Source organism: Trematomus bernacchii, unplaced genomic scaffold (genome assembly GCF_902827165.1).
Source record: "Trematomus bernacchii unplaced genomic scaffold, fTreBer1.1, whole genome shotgun sequence".
Lineage (NCBI taxonomy): Eukaryota > Metazoa > Chordata > Actinopteri > Perciformes > Nototheniidae > Trematomus > Trematomus bernacchii.
In genome coordinates, this window is record NW_022987710.1 from 2,747,372 (window position 1) to 2,753,214 (window position 5,843).

The 5,843-nt window shown below is 39.1% G+C and overlaps 1 long non-coding RNA gene across 1 annotated transcript; it reads right to left on the reverse strand.

The window, feature by feature from the left end:
- Positions 1-2,617: 2,617 nt before the first annotated feature.
- On the reverse strand, positions 2,618-3,518 carry LOC117491143. Its single transcript, XR_004556739.1, has 2 exons — positions 3,462-3,518; positions 2,618-2,691 (listed from the first exon to the last, which is right to left on the reverse strand). It is a non-coding gene; the product is annotated as an uncharacterized LOC117491143 (long non-coding RNA).
- Between the last annotated feature and the right edge of the window lie 2,325 nt (positions 3,519-5,843).

The window sequence follows — 5,843 nt, forward strand, 5'->3', positions numbered from 1 at the left end:
CGCTAGTAAAGTCTAATCTAGTAAAGTCTAATCTGACGGGGGAGACCCGCTGTTGCTGACCCGTTTATTATTCCCGTGTTATTGTAAATTACTGTACACGTTTGAATAGTTAATTAATCTACTATAATTAGTTGGTTTAATATCGAATCATATCAATTTGTTTCAAAGCTCAAATGACTGGCTTTTATCTAGTTTTGCATAGATTTCTATTTTTATGACTGACTCCACCCCCTCACTATCTTCAGGGGTGGGGGGCGACAGGGAGGATGTGACGCCTACTGTAAGGGGAGAGGAGGGGGTGGGTTGAGAGGGGTGGGGGCTGAGAGGGGTGGGGGCTACAGGGCGGATGTAACACCTGTATGTGAGGGGGAGGGGGGTGGGCTGAGAAGGGGTGGGGGCTAAGGGGGGGGGGGCTGAGAGGGGTGGGGGCTACCGGGAGGATGTAACACCTGTACGCGATAACACCTCGAACAAAGGGGCTCATTAGCATATCAAAGGGGGCTCATTAGCATAATTAGGGGGCGGGACTTAGAAGGTGTGACCTGTCACTTTTTTATGCATACTAATGTGATTGAAGCGGGATTGGTAACACTACTAATATGAAATCATGTAAAAGATGATTCAGGACTTTTTCATTTGAATTTTTCTTGATATTACAAACATTGATCCCTATCAATAGTTATATACATTTAACAACAAGTATTGATACTGACTATTATCACAGTAGTTAACAGCCCTCACATAAATAGTGTAAACATTAAAACACATAAAACCTACAGGTGCTTTAAACACAGAGGAATAATCTCCATGTGTCAACACAGGGAGGAGTGAAGTGATTTTGAATATCAGACCTGTGAGGTAGAGAGCGATGTCGTAACATCCAGACTCACCTGGGATGGTTCTGACAGTTAAGATAGGATCTGAAGGCAAAAAACAAACAGAAGTGTTTTACAATTCTTGGATGACATTATCAGCTGTCCTCAGAAACGTGTTATACAACAAATATATGTACTATCGTAATCTTAAAAAGAAGCACCAGTCTCAGATTTAGCTTGTTTCAATTCAATCTTTATTTCAGACTCAAGGTCCATATCACCTACAAAATGACAAAATACACAACAATAAATAAGATTAAACAAAAAAACAGATACAAAACATAAAAACCAGTCCAATGACAGCTAGCCACACATGCTCACTGTCTGTAGAGGCTGTTGCGCCAATGTCTCCAAGTCATGGAAGAGAACCGAGTAGAACTCTTCACAGGGTTAATTAAAATCGAGAAACATGATTGTCAGAGTCTTCTAGGCGACACATGAATTTGTACATTAACTTCCTTAAAAGGGCTTGACAGGTAGGTACCCCCAAGTTAACAAACAGCTGTCTGGCACTGTGCCATCTTGGTACCCCACCAGCAACCGTAAAGCATCATTGTATGCAACTTTTAGTTTTTGCATGCTGCTAGCCTTGTAGTTACTCCACAGGTGAGCCGTGTACACTGCTGTACAGAAAGCTTTAAAAAGTGATACCTTGACATCTACAGAGCACTTGTGAAATGTCCGCATTAATATGTTTGCCTGGGCATACAGTTTGCAGCGTTGTCTATGGATGTCTTTGTCGTCTGAGATCATCAGAGATATAATGACCAAGGTACTTCATCTCACTGCACACAAGAAGAATGTTGCTACTGAGAATACAATTAGGAAATACAGCCTTTTTATCCTCTTTACTTCGCACAATCATGATGCTACTCTTCTTGGCGTTATACTTAAAGGGCTGGAGACGCTGTAGTACATATGTCAGGCCTGTATGTGGTGCTGTTCTCACAGAATCAACCCTTGCAAAAACAGCTATAAATTGTCAAATTGAGCGAAATGAGGCATGGCTAAAATGCATGATCTGTTTGGTATTTTGAAAAAAAAAAAGTATAAATATGCCTTATATAGGTATGGTCCTACACTATATTATTCAACTATAGCATGATAGGTCCACTTTAATATTACAATCAATGCCATACTGGGATCCTCAGACGCTGCTGTAAGCCTAGCCTGCACGGCACGGGGAAAAGATGATTAAATCATCTGCGTACATAAGGTGGTTGACAACAGTATCACCGATGACACAGCCAGTTTTACACTTTTTGTTTGTCAGTCCTTACAGACAGAGTGTCTGCTGGACAGTAACATGAGAACATTATGGCTGATGTTCATCCAACAGTGTGTCTGTTTTTTGAAGACAGAGCAGATGAACATTGTCTCACAGGAGAATGAATGCTGCAGATTTAATGCACATGAGACTTGTGTATATCTATATATAAGAAGGCTTATTGCTGTCTTATGAGAATACTCACCAACAACGAGCTCAATGCAGAATTTTTCATCAGGCTGTAGCTTTGGAAAATAGCAGGTGTAACTTCCACTGTCGATCACCTTCGTCTTCCTGATGAAGATGGAGGCGTTTCCGTGCTTCAGTTCATTTTGAAAATATGAGACTCGTCCTTTAAACTGCTCACTCTGACCTGAATGACGTTCATAATGAACAGCAGAATCGTACATGAAGACTTCGTGCAGAGTTTCTCTCCTCCCTGACCGACCTTCTTCCAGTCAAACAGTTTATTTTGGAGGTTTTCTCTGGTGCTGGGGGAGCAGGGTAAAATAACATCTGTCCCTTCTGTGGAGATCACTTTGCTGTCAGCTGGAAGATAGAAACATGTGTTACTCAGTGTGTTCACCTGCAGAGGCTGAACACACACACACACACACCACACACACACACACACACACCACACACACACACACACACACCACACACAACACCACACACACACACACACACACACACACACACAACACCACACACACACACACGTCATTTGATAAAAAGTCAGTTTTATTCATTTTAGATCTGGATTAAATGGATTGGATGTGAATATATCTGAACAAAATTTAAAATGTCATTTTTCTTTATAGCAATACATTCTGATGTCATATCTATTATTTCTTTGCTCTCTCTCTCTAATTTTACCAGAAATGTTATTACATTGAATCCTAGTGGAGGACAAAACACTGAATCTCAGCTGAATACTTTATTTATTTTATAAAGATCCATACATGTTTTTGTGTAAAGACATCCCTTAATGGTGTTTTTATGAGAGCACTAGCAATAAAAGGCCTATTACAATAAGATGATGATTATGGCTTAGACTGATAAGAAGAGACCTTTAGATATCTTATTTATTATATTGATCAGGTTATAACCATGTTGCAATGGGCGCTCCTTTTCTTCATAGGCTTTCTACTGATGATGCATTACTTTAGATATTGTTCTACATTTCCCTATGACCAATAAAAAGCACACTAATAATATTCTGTTTCCAGACTTCTGCATGTTTTTTTTAGCCTTTTAGATGTAATTAAATTACCAAAATGACGTAATGTTGTGTGAATAAGAGTAAGTGTTCTCACCGTTTGTGCAGGCAGACGAGTTTCCAGTCAGGAGACTGAAGAGAAGAAGAAGAGGAAAGAGGAAGAAGAGGAAGAAGAGGAAGCTGCTTCATCATGCTGGAGGGTTAAACTGCACACCTCCTCACACACTCCTCACACACACTCCAGCCCATCCCAATCACTTCCCATAATCTCTCACTTAAAATAGAAAGTCTCTAGAGGTTTCTGCATCACTTCCTGCTTCAAGTCCTTCAGAATAAAATCCTATCCTCATTTATTTGGTGAATTCTGCAAAATGTATCAGACTGACTAACAACATACAAAAAGTACTGCAACACTAACACTGAATATGTTCATTATATAAACACTACAATTCAACCACATATTCTCTGCATTGTTTCACCTGTACTCACCTGCAGCTTACTTTGTTAGCAGCAGCACTTCCGGTGCATTTCTCCACAATAAAAGCAGATTTAGTTTAGCACAGAATAGATTAAGAAGTTATTTTGTGATTTGGATCTTTATTATTTCACTGCATTGGTTACATTCCCGTAACTTGGTAATGAGGGTACAATTCTCCCAGCATGCACTGCTCACAGATTTTAAGATGAAGTTCCCAAGAAGAAGTCTTCCTCCTAATTTTTTTTCAAGAGTGTAAACAATGAACTACATTTTGAAAGAGTGCGCAACACACACCCACACACACACACACACACACACACACACACACACACCACACACACACACACACACACACCACACACACACACACACACCCACCACACACACACACACCCACAACACCACAACACACAACACACACCACACACACACACACACACACACACACACACACTGCAGTAATGATGCCAAATGGCTACCAGCCAACAGCACTACGAACATCTCCAAAATCAACACAGACTTGAACTGTTTATTTACAAAGAATGTGTTCAACAGTGACTTTGTTTAAATCCTGTCATACCACTTATATGGAGGAAGTGAAAGTTAGATTAGTAAGTAAAAATTCAAACGGGTTCTTACTCCTTCCTTACGGTGACTTCAGCCTGTTGAATAAGAACAGAGTAACAGAGGAGCAGCCATCCAGCAATCTACTGCTGATAACATAAAGAAACATGTACACTACATTTAGAAAGTGTACTGATGTTAATGTGAAATCAGGATTAAACCATGTACTAATATATCTTAAAATATTGTAAAACAAATATTTAGTATGTGAAGTCATGTGAGGGGAAAACCTGAATTAGAAAAATGAATGCTTGATAAATAATGTCCCTTTTTTATTTAATTTGGACTTTTCTTTAATTTAAGTAATTTAGTGGGAATGCTGATAGAGCATTCCAACTATATGTTATGCTACGGACAAAAAGTTTATTATTATTATTCCGTCCAATTATTTTGTCGTCTTCTCCTCCCACATTCAACATCGCAGAAACTCCGTTCAAACATCAAAACGTTCAGCTCGGTCGGGAATCGGGCGCTATTACTTTTATCATTCATAACTTTCATAATTCCAGAGATACATCCCATAATACATCACATTTTTTACCATTGAAGTCAATGGAGAAATTCTTCAGACTTCAACAAATCTTCATGCGACTTCAACTGCTAACTGTTCATTCATACTTTCACTCAGAAACCTCATTCCAACTTTAAAATGTTACACATCTTCTGACATTATTCGTGTAACACACAACTTTTAAATCTGATTCTTACTTTTAGAGATATTAAACATTGTTCAGACCTTGTTAAAGAGGTTTTCTTCAGATTTTAACATTAACTAGAGTGCGTGATGTCACAGCTAGAGGGTAAGAAATCTTGAAATGTGCCTTCATATTCTTTTTTAAACTGCCATAATTCCCAAACCCTACATTCCTGAGACATCATTTTTCATGACAAACGTAAGAAAACATCTCGTAGCTTGAAAAATGACAATAATTAAGCAAACATAATTAAACAAAATGCCTCTTGAGGGCATGAAGTGACACAAACAACATGTTCATGTCTCCATTAAAGCCCATTGTAATTTCAGGCTGATATTTCCTCACAGCAGCAGCCGCACACCTTTCTTAAACTGCCAAAAAGGCCACATTATTAACCCGAAAGTACACAAAATTACACTTCAGATACTCAACTTCCTTGACATGCTTCACGTTTTGAAATTTCACAGATATCTGTTATCGTTCTTCCCACAAAACGTTCACATGTAAGAGGTTCATCTCTCATTCAGAACAATGAAGCCTTTGATCTCTTCATAGCTCGTTAGCTCAACTATCAACACCTGTGTTTGAACACGATGTCATCACTCCAACTGACAGCAGTCAGTTCTAACTGTTCATTTTTCTCTCTCTCTCTCTCCTCCTCTTCCTCTCTCTCTCTCTCTCC